At 42.5% G+C, this 19,191-nt stretch overlaps 1 long non-coding RNA gene across 1 annotated transcript; it reads right to left on the bottom strand.

Moving 5' to 3' along the window:
• Positions 1-6,162: 6,162 nt before the first annotated feature.
• On the bottom strand, positions 6,163-10,757 carry LOC145243907 (uncharacterized). Its single transcript, XR_013862972.1, has 2 exons — positions 8,612-10,757; positions 6,163-8,570 (listed from the first exon to the last, which is right to left on the bottom strand). It is a non-coding gene; the product is annotated as an uncharacterized LOC145243907 (long non-coding RNA).
• Positions 10,758-19,191: the final 8,434 nt, after the last annotated feature.

Raw genomic sequence — 19,191 nt, 5'->3', positions numbered from 1 at the left:
AAACTAGAAATTAGAACTAGTAAAGACCCGGGGTGCAATAAATTCAAGGAGCTCCTTAAGTTAAGGGAATCCCTGGATGAAAAGAGACAGGCAAAAAAGAAAAAAGAAAGGAAAACAATCTCGTTCCCAGACTCTTTCCCAAGAAACCCGATCCCCTCCCTAAGGAAAAACGATCGCCAGCTAAAGTCCATCCCCCTGTAAAATCCACAGTCCCTGCCAGGGAGAAAAAAAACTGATCCCTTTAGGCTCCCCTTAAAAAAACAAACAAACAAGAAGTCCTAAACGTTCCCCCCTCTGTACACCAGCCAACACGCCCCAGAACTCCCCTCCCTCTTCCCCCTGAAAACTGACATGACCCCTCCCTCTCAATCTCCACAACTCCTTCAGACAAAAAAGACAAAGTCCATCGACTGAATGTGAAAACACGAATGTGAAAACACGAAAAAAGAAAAACACGCTTTTTTACACCGGTAAATCCGTGTGTACAATCACACTCGAAAGGGAAAATATCATGAAAGCTCATAAGAAAAAAGAATTAAAAAATCTTTTAGCTTTTAAAACAATAAAAAAGATGTGTCCAATCCTGAGGATTTCCAAAGATAAAGATTTCTGTTGTAAGTCCAAGAGAAGATGTAGCGGCATTATGGAGTATGATGGAGGAGGCTAATACTGTGTTAAATGCCTTCCCTCCAATTGCATTTTTTAACGATGCTGACATTATGGAAATAAAAAAATCATGTGTTGGACGGGTCCCTATCAAAATGCACCCATCACTGTATAGGGCCATTAAAGTAACATTTCCTCTTGACATCAGCGGTCTGTCCCCGGACGGGTCAATCACTACTGAGATGACCACTGGATCCATGGGAACAGCTGTCGGTGTCTTTTTTTAATTTTTTTTTTTATTACATTTTCACCACAAACAAGGCACATTGCCACTTTGGTGTAGGAGGCTACTATCAGGGGAAACAACTACTGGGGTACTATGTAGGGATTTGGGCAGCAAGATGTTGGTTCACGTTGCACTTGAACTTCTGCATGTCAGTACAGTTGGGGAAGCAGTGACCTGGAATGGAATTCCAAAGTCTAGCGGTTCTGGGGAAGAAACTACCGGAGTAGAAAGATCTTTTACATCTAGGGATCTCTACAGTGTGGGGTGGGATTTTGCAGTTTGTCGGGTCTGTCGAGGGTGTTTACGTCGTGGGGGCACGAGTGCTTGCAACGTTTCGTCGATGGGACAGAGGCTGAAGCTTAGATGCCAGTTTAGGGCCTATCAGATTTGCGACTCTTTTGAACTCTGTCAAGGAGCGAGAGACTAGTAGCCGATGCACCAGCCCAAATATGACAGCAATACTCCATGCATTGGCGAATGGTTGCCTTATAGAGGTACAGGATACTTTCGGGTGTTAGTAATTTTCTAGCACGGTAGAGAGAGCCCACCTTCCTTGCAGCAGCCCTGGCAATGCCCTCGATGTAATTGTTCCAGCTCATGTTTCCTGTGAACGTTGGGCCAAGGAGCTTGAAAGACGTACTCTCAGATAAAGAGTCGTTGGGCATTGCTATAGGTGGTAAAGAAGGTGTCTTGTAATTATTGAATAAAACCAGTTTAGTCTTGGCGGCATTGAACGTGACCATCCATTTTTGTCCCCATCTTGACACCGTCTATGTTTGGTCAGGATTCCCAACTCTAAGTAAACCAAGATGGCCTTGAGATTAGCTACGTTGAATGTCTAAGGGTTGAGGGACGCCTCTCCTAAACTTCGAGTTGCACGCGACCTTCAACGCTTCGGGGTGGATATATGTTGCTTACAGGAGACTCACTGTATTCCAAGTGACTACCAGGATGTGCTCTTTAGAGACTTTCAGCTCTACTCAGCACATTATGATACCCACGCAAGGGGGTTACCTGGCTAGTTAAGCTCACTCTTGATGCGTCGTGTGACCCTATTTATGCAGATCCAGAGGGAAGATTGCTCGTTCTGGATGTTACCGTGAAGGATGTGGCATTTCGTTTTATTGGGGTTTATGCGCCCAATAACCCTACTGAGCTAGTTTCCTTTTTTCGGCGAATCGAGTCCTTCAGGAATTCGTTAAAAAATCTGGAAAAGAAACTAAAAACCGAATATTCTAGTACCCACTCACCAAAAAAATGTCCAGCCCCAAGTACTCCGGGGAAAATGTTAACCACCCCAATTTCGAAACAAAAATCTGCCCCCCAAAACATGCCTCCCCCTAACACTACCACAATTCAAGTACCGTTCTATAAGCTCACTCCACTCATGTTGTGTTGGGCGGGTCCCGGTAAAAATGCACCCCTCCCAGTATAGGATAGCAAAACTGACCTATCCTTTGCGTATCGGTGGTATCTCTCGTGACGGACTCATTGATACTACAATGGGCACCTATTCCCTCACGAGAGTCGTCGGCATGCTTACGGCCGCGATGTTCGTTTCTGGTTCTCAACCCTAAGGTACAACCATAGATCTCAAGCTTGCTAGTGTGGACGTCCGAGGGCTAAGGGCCGACTCCCGAAAATGACGCTTGAGTTTGGACCTGCAGCACCTGTGTGGATATTTGCTGTGTGCAGGAAACCCATTTTATTCCTGGCGACCATTTACGTGCGCTGTCTAAGACCTTTAGGGATTACTCAGCGTACTTTAATTCTCACTCTAGAGGGGTTTCCTGGCTAGTTAAAAGGTACCTAGATGTGCCGTGTTACCTGAGCTACATGGATCCCGAGGGAAGACTGTGTGTTGGGTATTACCATAAAGGGCAGGGCATTTCGTTTTATTGGGGTTTATGCACCCAATAGCCACGTTGAGTTGGCTGCCTTTTTTCGGCGAATCGAGCAGTTCATGGATACTTCTCGAACGGTTATCTTAGTGGGAGACTGGAACGCCGCCTGGATCCCGAGTTAGATAGATTTGGGTTCCCTTCTAGGGAAATTAACAGATCTGGATGCTGTTTTATTTCGTGAATAAGTCTGATCTTATTGACAAATTCCGAAACGAAAAGCCCTGTGACTTAGTGTGGACTTGGACAGGTAGACGCGGCTCTGGTCCGGTACAGCTCTCGAGCTATATCGACCGGTTCTTAGTAAGGCGAGTCGATGTAGGAGTATTGAATTGTCAAAGTTTCCACAATATAGTTTACTCGGATCACAGACTTGCCCGTGTAAACTTAGATAGACCTAAGCCTAGATTAGCCGGTTACTGGAAGCTCACCACGTCGTTATTCGATGTGAAGGGCTTCCGTGACGGGCTATTACTAACCATACAGCGGGAATTGACGGGGGCAGTTATTGGGAATAAGTGGTGGGTAAAAGTTAAGGAAGACATTAGGTCCTTTTCTGCCAACTTTAGCAAAAGACTCAACCTAGATTCTAGGGCAGCTAAAGCGACACTAGAGTCTAGATTAGATCGGGCGGTGGAGGAGGCGGATAGTGCTAGCGTTAATTTAATTAAGGCTCAGCTTGCCTCCCTTACTGAAAGGGAGCACCAAGCTTTAGTGAGTAGGGCTAGGTTAAAAAGAATGACACAGGAAGCAACAAACATGGCCACTGAACTGCGTGCAGAGGAGCTTAGGCAAGCGGCTGATAGGCACAGCGCTCGTGTCACATTGCCGGACGGGCGTACCGTGACCACAAACCAGGGTGTGCTGGAGGCGTTTAGAGCTCATTTCCAGTAGCTTTTTTGTCCATAGAACACGGTCTGTCATTAGAACAATTCGACACCTATTTGGCTGACTTTTCTCGTCTTTCGACGACCGAAGCAACTAGGTGCGAAGGTGGCTGAAGTGAATAGTATCAGTAAGTAAAGAATTGCCTTTTAGAAAGGTTTTATTAACTGTAAAATACACGTACGCTCTTGAAAGGATCGAGCGGGAAAATGAAACAGAGGGCGCTTTTATTATGAATGTCAATCCCAAGGGGGATAACTCTTAACAACAAATTAAATCATAACATTTTCCCCGTCCTAAAGTATTCAAGTAAGGTGTAATTAATTATAGACACATTTTTTTTTTTTTTTTTTTTTTTTTTTTTTTTTTTTTTTGCAATCACATAAGAATCATTTTATTTACAAATAACATATGAACCCAAACTGCAGTTTTTTCAGTATTTAGTCACAAAATCCTTATATTTACGAGGGAATTGTCGAACTCGGGACGACCTCCGCACAGATTGGCAGGAATGCTGATTTTCAGTATTATTTTTTAGTGAAATCTGATTTTCTTCAAGATCAGACGATTGATTTTTGTCTTCCTCATGACCAATGTTTTCATTAGTAGAAGGTTCAAATAAAGTCTCTGAAGTAGTAGGATTATTATTAGAGTTTTCTTCATTTGATGAGTTTGGAGCTAAGTCTCGAACGTTGACAGTGGTTTCAGTACCAGAAGGTAGTTGAACATAAGCGTAGTGGGGGTTGACATCTATTAGGGTGGCAGGCGTTACAGGAGGGTCATGTTTACTTGTTTTAGTGTGGTTTCTAATATATATTGGGCCTGGTTTAACCCAAGAAGGAATTGAAATTCCGGAAGCAGATTTACGACTATATTTAAATAGTCTATCATGGGGAGTCATATTAGTGGCAGTACAAAGTAATGATCTAATTGAATGAAGTGCGTCCGGTAGTATGTCTTCCCAATAAGGTAGTTTCATTTGATTAGAATGTAATGTTGTTTGAATGGCCTTCCATAAGGTACCGTTGAGTTTTTCAATCTGTCCATTACCTTCAGGATGATATCTACTTGTTTTAGAAGTAGCAATTCCTTTTTTGTGTAAAAAATCCTTTATTTCTCTTGCTAAGAAATCAGAAGCACGGTCAGTATGTATCATGTCAGGCAAACCAAAAATTGAAAAGAGTTTGTTTAGACAGTGGATAATGGTTTTGTTTGTCATATCTCTGCAAGGAACAGCGAAAGGAAAACGGGAATACTCATCAATTAGAGTAAGTAGATATTTGTTGCCATGTATAGAAGTAGGTAGAGGGCCTTTAAAATCAAGATTTAATCGTTGAAAAGGTAATATGGCTTGAATGAGAGTCCCTCCATTGGTATTGGCGAATTTGGGTTTCAGTAATTGACAGGATGAGCAAGAGTCAGTAATATTCTTAATTTGATCCAAAGTAAAAGGGAGGTTCCTCGTTCTTATAAAATGGCTTAGTCTTGAAACACCAGGATGACATAATTGTTTATGTAAATCACGAAGATCTTGTAGATTGTAAGTAAGAGCAGAGATGCGAGAGAATGTGCCAGCAGCAATATTTTCAGGTCCAGGTCGATAAACTATAGTGAAATTGTATTGGGATAATTCTATACGCCAACGACATATTTTGTCATTCTTAATTTTTGATTTTCTTTTATTGTCGAATATGAAGCTGATGCTCTTCTGATCTGTGATGACTTTAAAGTGCCTGCCGAGTAGAAAATGTCGCCACTTACGGAGAGCTTCTACAATAGCGGCTGCCTCTTTTTCTACTGCATGGTGCTTAATTTCGTTAGTATTGAGAGTTCTTGAAAAAAATGCAATAGGACGACCTTCTTGATTTAGTGTTGCAGCAATGCAATAGTTACTAGCGTCCGTTTCTACTTCAAATTCTTTATTTGGATCTACCGTTATTAAAGTGGCGTCTTTTAGATCATTTTTCAATGTTTGAAAAGATTTTAATACAGATGGAGGTAGTGGAAATTCTTTGTTTTGATTTAGTAATAAAATTTTATCAGAAATTTTTTTAATGAATTTGCAGTAATAGGAAAACATTCCAACTATTCTTTTTTGAGATTTAAGATTCAGCGGAGGTGGCATTTCGAGTAATGGTTTTAGTCTTTGATAATCGGGAGCTATTTGATTATTTTCTATGGTGTAGCCGAGTAGAGTAATAGAACTAGAAGAAATTATGCTTTTATTTTCATTTAAAGTGATGTTATTGTTACATAAGGGAGGGAGAAGAAACGGATTTGAGTTTGGACACTTTACTTGAGGGATACTGGTACCCTGGTGATGACGTGTTCATTTTATTAATGAAGAGAAAAAGTTTACGACGATGAGAGAGATATTACAAGTGTTAAGAGACGAGAGAACGGGACCCAAGATCCCTTAAACCGTTTGACTGGTGGTTAGGACACTTGTTGTGGATGTATGTGTTTATATATAGAAGTTCATACCTGGTTTTGCTGCTCTGGGAGAGTCTTCATCTGGGTGGAGCTCTCTTGCTGTTTTCGCCGGAATACACAAGATGAAGACAGATGTTGGGTTTTCAACCTTTTATTCTCCCAGGCATGATCTGCAGATGTCGCCATCGATGGTCTCCACTGTGGGTACCTACCACGTCCCACGTCTGGGGCGCGCATCTCCCCCCTTACTTAGGAGAGAACCATTTTAGACTTCTGCTCGGCTTGGCATTTTCTGAGAGACTCAACGTTTCACCAACCTTGCCACGTAGTATCACATGACATCCGGTTAGATGAAACGTCACTTCCTACAACGTGGATTAACTACAAAAATATATCTCTGACCTCCTCCCACCCTCTCCCTCTCTCTCTCTCGATCTACTATCTAATAGAGACACACAGAGAGAAAATAGAGAGAGTATGAAAGAGCCAGAGAGAGAGAGGAGAGATGCTCTTTAACATTCCTCCACCCCTTTTTTATCAAAATGTATGGCAAGCCATACATTTTTAATAAATAACTAACTAAAAAAATAATTATGTCCGAAGTACATCTTTATTCTTTCACTTTCCGGACTCACCCCTTTTCCAAGAAAGATCGGGCACCAGTACTCTTCTACAACACTATCAACCCTTCTGCTGCTTCTCGAAAGTCCCTCCTCGACATTAACTTGCTTCCAAGTTAGACAAAGATACAGCTTTGCAGATATACATCTTGTCTAGGCGGTCGCATTGTTGGATATTTTTCACTGACTCTGCTCTTTATTTGGACCACTTGGCCAAACAAATGGAGACTCCATTTTCGATCACTTTTTCGAAATGGGGTCAGCATATCGCAATTACGACCAGAACGTCGGATGCTCCATGTTGGTGGTAGCTTTATCGCATGGGGACTCGAACCCCTGACCCTCAAATTAAAAGTCTGATGCTCTACCGACCCAACCATCCCACTCGCGTTCTCGACTTTCAGCATAGGCGTAAGTCCCAGTTTTTTTTCCGTTTACTGTAATGCCCTGACGTCTTTCTCTGACTTGTCCTATTACTGGAGCTTTGTTCTATTCTATCTACTACTTCGGGACTTCACAAAGCTCTTCTACTAACTTTCTTGGTTGGTCTAAGCCAAGATACGCCTTCACACTGATTCACTCGGAGCCTGTTTGAGTTCCTGGAACCCGACAAGATACGGAATCATCACTCCCTAATTAATGCGCCAAAGCTTACTTGCGCATCGATTTCTAACTAAGTAGCTTTCCCTTTGTGATTTTTCCGTATTCCCAGCAAGTCCCAAGATTCCAACCCAGATATCCCTCACACATTCCTCTAAAAAAATAAAAAAAAATAATAAGGCTCTATCTTGTCCCTTACGTAATCTGCATCTTTCCCTTTCTTCTATCTCCCCGTGATTAGGCTTGGTACCGACTGTCCAGTCGCTCCGTACCCTGAGGAATTATCGCGACCTCGCACGCCAGACTTTTGTTGGACAAGACTTATTGCCGTTGCTTGGGCCTACGTGGCATCTTCCAACTCACTGGAACCACTAGTATTGTTTTAACAGGGTTCTCATTACTCTAAAATAGTATTTCCCCTGCCAAATTTTCTAATTTGTGACAATACCGTGGCTTATAAAAAAAATAAAACAACAGAAAAAACTGCTTTCTACAGCCTAATCGCCTTGTAATTCTCATGAAAAAAATGCAACTACGCGCTAAACGTCCCTAAAATATAACTAAACCAACCAAATCTATTCCAAAATAATTTAATTTAATAATACCAATTAAATTCACCCAGCATGGTTTTTTTTTTTAAATTTGGTACCTTTAATTCACAATAGGGTAACATTTTACTTCTAAAATTCTTCCTCCACCCCTTTTTTATCAAAATGTATGGCAAAGCCATACATTTTTAATAACTAACTAACTAAACTAAGGAGGGAATACATACGCTACCTGCTGGCAAGAAGACTGTCCTATGATAAATCGATAAACTCAAAATTAAATAAATACAACAATAAAATTGCCATGTAGCGCTACCCTGCGCTCTTCAAGGTCAAACTCCTTCATGACCCCATGGCTTCTTCGTACCCATCTCGGGACTTCCAGAGCATCCTTTGCTCCCGGTCGACACTACTCGTGGTCGATAATTTCACGGCTCCTAGCCGAACAACAATAAAACACAAAATCGAGGTCCATCTGCCTCCTACTTACATCTCAGGATTTACGGACAATCTTCTTTACTCCTAGGTAGCACAAAAACAAAACAAAAAAAAAATCCCATCCCAAACCTTCACCATTTCACATCAAATGTTCTTAATTAATTTACCTCCTCTATGACTATACTTAATTGGTCCAAGAGTAATCAAGTCGGTTTTATTTATTCTACCCCATTTACCTTTGTGTGGTCAACACCTTTATTTATTCTATCCCATTTACATTTGTGTGGTCAACACACAATGGACATGTCCTCCGACTGTCCATATTAGTTACAGAGATCGCCCATTTCTCTATAACTATCTCGTGCTTCCCTGAGCACCTACCAAAATATGGATTTTTTTAAAAAATTTATTACGAGGACGTTCTGTACCGCCCTCCACCGACTTACGCATCCGGAACAAAAAAAATCTGTCGAAACTACAAGAACAAAACAACAAACAAAAAAAATATGTATATATGACCACCTCGAAACTAGAATAAATACCGACTGACTTCCTGACCTCATTACTCATAATCCAGCAAACCGTCTGCCTGTCCAACTACTGTATTTCGATAAAAAAAATCCTTATTCCTTATTCTTTTGTCTTCCGACATCATCCCATTTTAAAATTCTCATTTATGTTTTCCTTGCATAATCCCGTTATCTCAAAAATTATTATTGATAATTGATATACCTCTATCCTGTCATCATCTTATTTTAAAAAAATTAAATTACATTGACACCACGTGGCAAGACCATCGATGCCCCCATCTGCTATACAAATACAAGATAACAAAAGTACAGAAAAAGAAATACAGAAAAATACACATGGCAACTCAACAATACTTAACAATATTCAATAATACTTAATATATACTTAATTAATTCACTTATAACTAACAACTTTCAGCAAAGTTCAACAAAATTATCACAGATCAAATTGTCCACGTAAGCAAAGTTCAAGGGTTTTCTGAAACTAAAAAAAATCATTATTCTTTTACAATTAACCACAGAATTAAATTAAAAAGTTCCGCTTCTATTCTATTCATATAATTATAATTTACTTAAAATTAATCCGGAGGGATGCCACATCACCAACCTGATTTTTATTTATCACCTAATACTTTCGACAATAGTGTAATTTCTTTTTTTTTTTTTTTTTTCAAATCTAAAATGACATCTTGCTATTCCGAATGCATTTAAAAGTTCACTGTCCCTTATTTTTGTAACGCTTTGCTAAATTCAACAATGTCAAATGACTGACAGGTTTATAAACTGTGGACAAGCTCGATGTCTTTTGCTTCAACAAATGTTCGTTTGTGTTGTCTTGTCTATTTAAATATATATATATACGTTTTTTTTTCTTTCTCCGTGTTTTCAATTCTTTCTCTGTGTTTTTCAATTTTATTTTTATTTTTAATATGGTAAATTAATTTTCTTTTCTCTTTTGTTTTTCAGTCGTTTTCAAAGCTTACAGCGTATTTTTAATTTTTGAGTTTAATTTTCTTCTAAATGCGTATGGTATTCTTCATGCCTTTGCTATCTTTTTCAACACATAACTGAATCATTTTTCTTCTTCTTCCTTCCTCTCTCTCTATCTTTCTCTCTCTCTACCGGTTTTTCACTGTTCTTCATTTATTCTCTTTTTCTCTTCATTTTCACTATTCTTTCTTTTTTATTCCACTGTCTCTTCTCCGTTTTTTTCTCCCTCCTTTTTCCTCAATTTCTCTTCTTGTCTTTATTTTTCCTCGTTATCTCTTTTTCTCGTTATGTCCGTGGCAATCCAGGTTTCGATATATATGCCCCATGCGGGGGCAAGATGGTCAACGGCACCAAATAACATATATGTTACATAAGGAGGGAGAAGAAACGGATTTGGACTTTGGACACTTTACTTGAGGGATACTGGTACCCTGGTGATGACGTGTTCATTTTACTAATGAAGAGAAAAAGTTTACGACGATGAGAGAGATATTACAAGTGTTAAGAGACGAGAGAACGGGACCCAAGATCCCTTAAACCGTTTGACTGGTGGTTAGGACACTTGTTGTGGATGTATGTGTTTATATATAGAAGTTCATACCTGGTTTTGCTGCTCTGGGAGAGTCTTCATCTGGGTGGAGCTCTCTTGCTGTTTTCGCCGGAATACACAAGATGAAGACAGATGTTGGGTTTTCAACCTTTTATTCTCCCAGGCATGATCTGCAGATGTCGCCATCGATGGTCTCCACTGTGGGTACCTACCACGTCCCACGTCTGGGGCGCGCATCTCCCCCCTTACTTAGGAGAGAACCATTTTAGACTTCTGCTCGGCTTGGCATTTTCTGAGAGACTCAACGTTTCACCAACCTTGCCACGTAGTATCACATGACATCCGGTTAGATGAAACGTCACTTCCTACAACGTGGATTAACTACAAAAATATATCTCTGACCTCCTCCCACCCTCTCCCTCTCTCTCTCTCTCGATCTACTATCTAATAGAGACACACAGAGAGAAAATAGAGAGAGTATGAAAGAGCCAGAGAGAGAGAGGAGAGATGCTCTTTAACATTATATTGTTTAGCAATTTTGTAGAATTTTTGAAGATTGTAATCGTGTTCTTCTTGATTTTTTCCACATATAGTTACGTTATCAACATACACAAAGGTATCGGTTAGATTTTCTTTTTCTATAATATAGTCTATGCTCCTCTTGAAAGCACTTACTCCATTGGTGACGCCAAAAGGAAGACGAGTAAATTGAAAAAGTTTGCCACTTACTTCAAACGCAGTGAATTTACGATCAGCATGATTTATAGGTATTTGGTGATAAGCAGATTTTAGGTCGAGAGTAGAGAAGATGTTATATTGAGCGATGTCGTCTACCATCTTATTGATATTAGGCATTGGGTAAGCGTCTAGTTCCGTGAATCTATTAATGGTATCGCTGTAGTCGACTACCATTCTTTTCTTATGATTCTCATTCGAAGTTACAAGAACTTGCGCTCGCCACGGAGATATCGAAGGTTCAATTATGCCTTCTTTCAACATTCTAGCAGTCTCTTCTTTTATGAATTTGTTGGCGGCAAAAGTGTAACGTCGGGATTTTGTCGCAATAGGAGTAGTATGAGGAGAAAGATTAGAAAAGAGAGGAGGGGGTGGAACGTTTATGGTAGGAAAAAAATTATTCGTGTTTATAGCTCCAATTATAAGTTTGTCTCTAGGACCGTCGAATTTAAGTGTTACTTTTTTATATTTTTTTAAAATATCTTTTCCGATTATTAAATCAATGAAAAGGTTTTCAATGATTTCAATTGTTATTCCAGAATGGGTTTTATCTTTCAGTATTAAATCCACGACAGCTTCGCCAGTTATTTTAGCATGTTGATCGGAAGCAGCCAGAGCTATAGTTTTGTTTTTAGGTATTGTGAAGAGTTTAAGTTTTTTAGCAGTATTTTCATTAATGAATGTTTTTACACTGCCGGAGTCCACCATAGCGTTCACGAAGTGCCCGTTAATTTGGCATTGAGTGAATGTGACATCTTTGGAGTTAGTTCCTAGTCAGGATAGAGAAGGTGAGGGGTAGTCAGAGTCGTCATAAAGAACAGCAGTATGAGTGTTAGAAATAGAAGATTTACACACTTTAGCCCAATGACCATTTTTTTTGCATTTTTTACATTCGGCGTTTCGTGCAGGACATAAATATCGAGGATGACGTGATTTTCCACAGAAAAAACAAACCCCTTTTGGATGCATATTTTCTTTAGTCACAGCTATAGGATTGTAGCCCGAAGGATTATTTGTAGCTGCTACAGTAAAGTTATTTGCGTAGCTTATCGAATGCTTTTCTGCTTGTTCAAGAGATCTGGCAGTGGCATATGTGTCTTGTAAAGTCAGGATGGGTTTTTCTAACAGTCGTTGTCGGATGGACGAAGAAGAAATTCCGCCGATGAAAGCTTCCCGAATGTATTGATTTTTGTTTTCTTCAGCAGAAACCGCTTCGAAGTTACATGTTTTGGCAAGCATTTCCAATTGTAGTATGAAGGCATCTATATTTTGTGTTGTTTGTTGCTTCGTCGTCATCAATCGATATCTATTATAAACAATATTTTCAGGTTTTAAATAAGCGGCGTCCAATGTTCTTAATGCACTATCGTAGTCGGTTTTATCGCTTATTAAATCGAAAACAGAGGCTGAAATACAATTGATCAAGGCAAAGAAATTATCTGAAGTGTTTTCGATTAATCCGTTATTATGTGAGCGGATATAATTCTGGAGGGTTAATTTCCAATGCCTATAGGATTTTTCGGAATTAGGGCATGTAGGTTCCACCTCGAATCTGTTGGGACGTAAGATTCGATCCATTATTTTTTTTTTTTTTTTTTTTTTTTACAGTTAATAAAATTGAAGTGAATAGTATCAGTAAGTAAAAAATTGCCTTTTAGAAAGGTTTTATTAACTGTAAAATACACGTACGCTCTTGAAAGGATCGAGCGGGAAAATGAAACAGAGGGCGCTTTTATTATGAATGTCAATCCCAAGGGGGATAACTCTTAACAACAAATTAAATCATAACATAACGGAGGATGAAGTCATTGAAGCCTTAAAGCGGCTCGGTCTTAAGTCACCGGGAATCGATGGTCTGCCCTACGAAGTGTATTTGAGGTTGTTGCACATCTTTGTCCCTTTGCTGACGGTTTTATTTAACTCATCCCAAGTACTTTATCATGGGTGTGATAAAGCTTGTTCGTAAAAGCAAAGATGGTGGGGATGGGTTAGGTAATTTCAGCCCCTTAACGATGCTTAACGCCGAGTTAAAGATTTTGGCCAAGATTCTCGCAAATCGTCTGCAGATAGTCCTGGCTCGTCTTATTAGCCCGGAGCAAACGTGTGCCGTGAAGGGCAGGACAATCCAGGATAACTTGCACACGATACGCCTGATGATAGAAAAAGTCGATCAATTTAGATCAGTCCAAAGCGTTGCTAGCAGTGATGAGAGGTGTTATCTGGAACACATGTAATGTGCATCTAGGAGACAAGCGCCCGCGTGTTTGTGTGTTGTGTGGGTGCGTAAGAGAGACGGACGAAAGGGAAAGACTTACCTCGGGGCCAGCTCGGCGTCGCCGACCGAAAATAGAGAAAGAAAGATCAAGATGGTGGCCGCCGTCTTTTGTAAAGGATGATATCTCGCAAACTCACATGAATTCTCGCAATATGCAAATTTAGCCGGCCTGCAACGGCCATAAATGCAGGTGATTGAAAGACGTTGAGAGAGCGATGATTGAATTGGTCGGGAATCGTGTTGCTGTTGCTTCTCGTGCCGTGTGGGTGTGAGCATATCTCGCCGTTGTTGGGGCCGTTCTGAGTAACCGATAGTTGGGTCCGTTCTGAGTAACCGTTCGCGTCCATCTAGGTAACTTGCTAGTTGGATTCCGTGCAGAATCGGTGTTTACTGGTTATTGAATTACTTTACGTTGCTGCAATATTACACATCTACAGAAGGCGCAGTACTTTTAAAGGATTTTCCTTATACATCTACAGAGGGCGCAGTAATTCTAAAGGACTTTCCTTACACATTTTCTACAAGCTATTTCGGCTATTTGCCCTCTAGGACTATGACCGAGTCAAAATTCGACTTAAAGCTCATACCCGAGTTTAACGGATCCACGTCCATTGTCGACTGGGTTGAAAGGGTCGAGTTGACGTGCGACCTTTGTGAGGTAAAAAGGGTACACACTGTGATTCCCCTGAGATTGGCTGGGGGTGCCTTGAGTGTGTATCAGCAACTCAGTGCTGCCGAAAAGGGAGACGTCACCGCAATTAAAGCTGCGCTGTACAAGGCATTCGCCAGGGATCCTTGTACGGCCTATGAAAAATTTGCTTCCCGAAAACTTCTACCGGAGGAAAGCGTGGACGTTTTCTAAAGAAACTCTCAGTCCTATTCGGTGGAGGGATGTCAGAGTGGACGCTCGCGTACGCGTTTGTGGTGGGCCTTCCCACTCGGGTGAAGCAGCTATTGAGAGCCTCAACCAGCGTTTCAACAACGCCCATGGAACACTTGATGGAACGTGCTCGAGCCATCATCAAAGATGAGGAGGACCTGGGGGAACCAGTTGTGATGGCGACACAGACAGGCCAGATTGGCGCTCGGGAGATTCCGAATCAGAACCCTGCAAGCAATGGGAAATGTTTTTGCTGCGGCCGACGCGGACATTTTGCAAGGAATTGCACCAACAGGGGGGGTGCGCTGTTTTAATTGTGGCGGTTTGGGGCATCTAGCCCAAAACTGTGCGGGAAACGTATCAGGGGAGAGGAAGTCAGCACCGCCCTGCTCCCCGAGCAAAATTTGAACAAGGCGCAACCAGTGATGAACGTCTACTTAAATAGGATACCCTCAGCACTTCTCGACTCAGGCTGTTCGCATACTATAGTGAGCGCCAGGCTGTGTCCAAGTTGGACTAAGAGAAAGATCAAAGTCACCACGATAGGAGGCGAGACCCAGACATGCTGTGGCGCTGGAACTGTCGAGGTCTACACGGACACCGGTGCAGCCACTAAGATCAATGTGCTCGTGACCCAAGGAAATCTCCTGGGGTTTGACCTGTTGCTCGGATACGATGCCATCAAGGCGCTGGGGGGAGTCGCAATTCATCGGGATGGAAAAGTGCGATTCTTGGAGGCCCCAGTGTGTGCAGCGCTCCACATCGATCGGCCGGATTTTACAGTGGACTACGACTCTCGCAAGAGGGCCTGGATTGCATCTTGGAAGTGGACCGAGGGAAGGGCACCGACTAAACTCAAGAATGGGGTTGCAGAGTACCCTATACCCAGTGAGGGCCGAGCAGAATACGAAAGGGAACTAAAGGCGTGGATCCAAGATGGCTGGTTAATCCCCTAACCTGACCACAAGCTTGGGCCTCCCAAGGGTCTAATACCCTTGATGGCAGTAGTCCAGCATAACAAGTCGAAAGTACGGCAGGTGCTGGACTATAGGGAGCTTAACAAGCATATTGAAGCCTACACTGCCGATGCTGACGTATGCGCCAGCAAGTTGAGGTAATGGCGTCAGAAAGGCACTAATGTCTCGATATTGGATTTGCGAAAAGCCTATTTACAGGTGCGAGTTGATGAGACGTTGTGGCCGTTCCAGACAGTTTGGTTCCAGGGGCAGAGGTATTGCCTTACACGCCTCGGCTTTGGCCTAAATGTGGCACCACAGATTATGAAGACTATTGTCAACACAGTATTGTCTCAAGAAAAGCCCATGAGGGACTCAACGTCAGCTTACATTAATGACGTATACGTAAATGAAGATGTACAGTCTGCGTCGTGTGTCAAAGAAAAGTTGGCTCAGTTTGGTCTGGAATGCAAGAATCTCGACGTTTGAGGGAAGGAGCATGTGTATTGGGATTAGATGTTTATGAGGAAGATGGCACCCTACAATGGAGGCGTGGCAGCGAAATTCCAAGCATCCCCAACATCGTTACAAGGCGGACCGTTTTTTCTTGGTGTGGAAAACTTGTTGGTCACCTACCGGCCTGTTGCTGGCTCCGCGCAGCTGTTGGTGTAATTAAACGCAGAGCAAATTTAACAACCACGGGTTGGGATGACGTATCCGATGATGTCCGACTAACTGATGATTAAAGAGACACTGGAGAGAGTGAACAAGAAGGACCCTGCCTGTGGGTGGTGGTGTGTTAACGGAGACAACGTAGGTGTGTGGGTTGATTCCAGTTCTTTGGCGTTAGGAGTATCGTTGGAGCAAATAGGAAACGTGTTCGAAGATGCATGTTGGCTGCGGCCCTTAACAGATTCTCAGCATATCAACCTGGCGGAGCTGGACGCCATTGTAAAGGGGATAAAACTGGCCCTTCAGTGGCAGTCTAAGAAGTTGACCTTGTACACAGATTCTCTCTGTGTCTACCACTGGGTGTCTAACACACTTTCAGGACGGACACGAATCCGTACCAAGGCAGCAAGCGAGATGTTAATACGGAGAAGGCTAGACACGCTAAAAAAACCTGGTATCTGAGTATGGGCTATCACTGAGCGTCACTCTGGTGCCATCACATTGTAATCGTGCTGATCAACTGACCCGAGTACCTCACAAATGGTATGAAGCCGTGAAGATGGGAATGGAGATTACTGCTCGATCTTGTGCAGTTGCAATCGACCCATGTCAAATACAAAAAATTCATGCACAGAGCGGACATCCGGGTATTAAGAGGACCCTTGATTTTGTGAGGCGCGTATACCCAGCAGTGACCAAGATGGATGTCAGACAGATCATCAGAAATTGTGAGGTTTGCCAGTCTATTGATCCGGCACCAGAGCGATGGCAGAAGCGTCGATTGGAAGTTGAGGGTGTGTGGCAGTGGCTGGCCATGGATATAACCCATTGCAGTGGCAAGCCCTTTTTAACTCTCATTGATTGCGGGCCTACGAGATTTGCGGTGTGGCGGCAGATGACCAGACAGGATTCGGCAAATGTTGTTCGTCACCTTTCATCCATTTTTTCTGCACGAGGTGCGCCGGAAAAGCTCCTGACTGACAATGATGCAGAGTTTTGTAGCCAGCAAGTCCGGCAGTTGTTAGATGAGTGGGGCGTCCGACTACGGTTGCGATGTGCGCATGTGCCGTCAGGAAATGGCATTGCTGAAAGAAGCCATCGCAGCATCAACAGAATTGCTGCCAGGAAGCGATGTACTATTACGGAAGCCACATATTGGTATAACATTACGCCAAAGGACGGGACGTCTCCTTCAACCGCACCTGCGAATGCTATTTACACATACCGAGTCGGAGTGAAGGGAATCAAGACTACGCAGCCAGCCGACAAGGGAACATGTAACAGATATGAAGTGGGAGATCCAGTGTGGGTGCGGCCCCCAGGAAATCGGTGCACCAAGTTTAAGCGAGGAAAAATATCCGGAGTGATTAGCCAGCAGTCTGTGTTGGTCGATGGAACCCCACGACATGTGCGAGATCTTCGCCCATCTACCAAGGCGCGTCACACAACTACAGAAGAAAGCAGTGAAGCGTCCAGTGATGAGCTGCCGATACACGGATTCAGTGAGCCCCCTCCAGAGACTGATAGTGATACTTCGTCCGATGAGGCGGAACCAGATCCAGAGCCCGAATCTGAACCAGTGAATGTACCTCTTCGCAGAAGCACACGCACTAAAAGGCCACCTCCCCAATGCTCCCTATGTGATCATCAGATCAGGGGGAGTGTAATGTGCATCCAGGAGACAAGTGCCCGCGTGTTTGTGTGTTGTGTGGGTGCTTAAGAGAGACTCTCGGGGCCGGCTCGGCGTCGCCGACCGAAAATAGAGAAAGAAAGATCAAGATGGTGGCCGCCGTCTTTTGTAACGGATGATATCTCGCAAAGTCACATGAATTCTCGCAATATGCAAATTTAGCCGGCCTGCAACGGCCATAAATGCGGGTGATTGAAAGACGTTGAGAGAGCGATGATTGACTTGGTCGGGAATCGTGTTGCTGTTGCTTCTCGTGCCGTGTGGGTGTGAGCATATCTTACCGTTGTTGGGACCGTTCTGAGTAACCGTTCGCGTCCATCTAGGTACCTTGCTAGTTGGATTCCGTGCAGAACCGGTGTTTACTGGTTATTGAATTGCTTTACGTTGCTGCAATATTACACATCTACAGAGGGCGCAGTACTTTTAAAGGACTTTCCTTACACATTTTCTACAACACACGCATGAGAGTGGTCTACGGATCTAAGAACTTCGCTCCCCTCGATCTTATACGAATCTTCCGTTATCATTCGAAGAGTCGTATCAAGGACGAGAGAATTAGACTCTTCGTCAAACATTTTTGAAAGGTGGATGTCAGTTGCGCGTGTGTGTCGGGTGAGAGAAGCAAGTCTTGACTGGTTCTTGGATGTTCCTTAGGAAAAGCATTTTGGGTAGCAGAAACGAACGTCAGCTCTGACTCGTTTTAAGTCCGGAGTAGGTCACGATTTAGGCAAGAGTAGGTCCATTTTTTACGCTCCTGTGTTCATAACCTAACTAGTGTGCGATAGAGATCATTAGGCCCTTTTTAAGTTTGTCCCGTTTTTTTTGTTTGTTTTTTAGCCCTATTCCCCTCCCCAAATTAGGTGACAGATCGCTTGATTGGCCAGAGATGCGGGTTCCCTTTCGAAGTTTTCGTAAGAGGGGTTTTAAATAAAGCGTTCGGACTTGCATCACTTTCGACTGGCGAATCAGCGCACCTGCCACGGTTTAGCAACAGGGGGTCTTTTGTTACTAACATTGTAAATACTTAATTTTTTCTTTGTATTATAAATTTTTTATATCCCAAACCCCCATCTTTTTTCTTATGGGTTGTAATTTGTTTATCATGGTATAATGTTCTTATGGTGACTGACGAAGGATTTATACGCCGAGGGATGTATAGTATGAATGTGGTATTGTGGTGAAAGTAGAATGACAGTAGGAACTTGTTAGGTTAGATTAGTTAGCTTTAGACAGAAAAAACCGTCCTTCCCCCTCCCCCATGTTCGGCCTTGTGCCAAATTTTTCTGAAAATAAATATATACCCCATTATACGTCGTCTGACTCGTCTCTCTGCGCTTTACCTATCACTTATTATTGTTACTCTCTTTGTTATTTACTCGTTAGATTTGTTATTGCTCTCACGTTAATTCTTCCTCCTCCGTTATTTGTTATTGGAGTGTTATTTTTGCTTTCTGACTCAACCGGGAATGACGTCAGCCACCGGGACGCCGATGGAAACTCAACCGACCAAGAATTCTAACGACAACATGGAAAACCAAGGATGGACGAAGCCTCCAGCCATAAAGATTGACGTCAACGATTTCATTGAGAAAGCCA

The sequence above is a fragment of the Euprymna scolopes genome, chromosome 22 (assembly GCF_053919585.1).
Source record: "Euprymna scolopes isolate OS-2025 chromosome 22, ASM5391958v1, whole genome shotgun sequence".
In the NCBI taxonomy this organism is placed as follows: domain Eukaryota; kingdom Metazoa; phylum Mollusca; class Cephalopoda; order Sepiida; family Sepiolidae; genus Euprymna; species Euprymna scolopes.
Note: the sequence above shows the minus strand (reverse complement) of the source record. Positions and strands in the feature narration are given on the sequence as shown.